The sequence below is a fragment of the Lutra lutra genome, chromosome 6 (assembly GCF_902655055.1).
Source record: "Lutra lutra chromosome 6, mLutLut1.2, whole genome shotgun sequence".
Taxonomy (NCBI): Eukaryota; Metazoa; Chordata; class Mammalia; order Carnivora; family Mustelidae; genus Lutra; species Lutra lutra.
Window position 1 is genome coordinate 39,117,861 of NC_062283.1, and position 581 is coordinate 39,118,441.

Here is a 581-nt window from a genome sequence, read left to right on the forward strand (position 1 = left end):
AGAATTTGGAGTATGTACAGTAATGAATAGATGTATAACCCGAGACAATCTTTCTTAACTACACACTGCCAGACTTTCAATATGCACCATTTAAACAGAGTGTTTTAAGATTCTGATGCTGTCAGCAATTGACCTGGATTACAGGCATTCCGTATGGCTAATGAAGGAAATTTCATGACTCTTAGAGAACAACAAGCTGCTATAGAGTTAATATCCTATTATAAAACTTAAGCTTAATATTTTAGCTCAAATTGGGGCACCTGGGTGGCTCAGTCGTTAAGTGTCTGCTTTCAGCTCAGGTCATTATCTCAGGGTCTTGGGATTTTGCCCCACACCAGGCTCCCTGCTCAGTGGGAAGCCTGTTTATCCCTCTCTTCCTCCCCCTACTTGTGTTCACTCTCTCACTGTCTCTCTCTGTCAAATAAATGAATAAAATCTTTAAAAAATTTTTTTAGCTCAAATAAAATGCTATCGACTGAATCGTGTCCCCCCAAAATTCATATCTTAAAGCCCTAACTCCCAATGTGATGATATTTGGAGATGTGGCTCTTGGTAGGTAATCAGGTTTAGATGACATCATG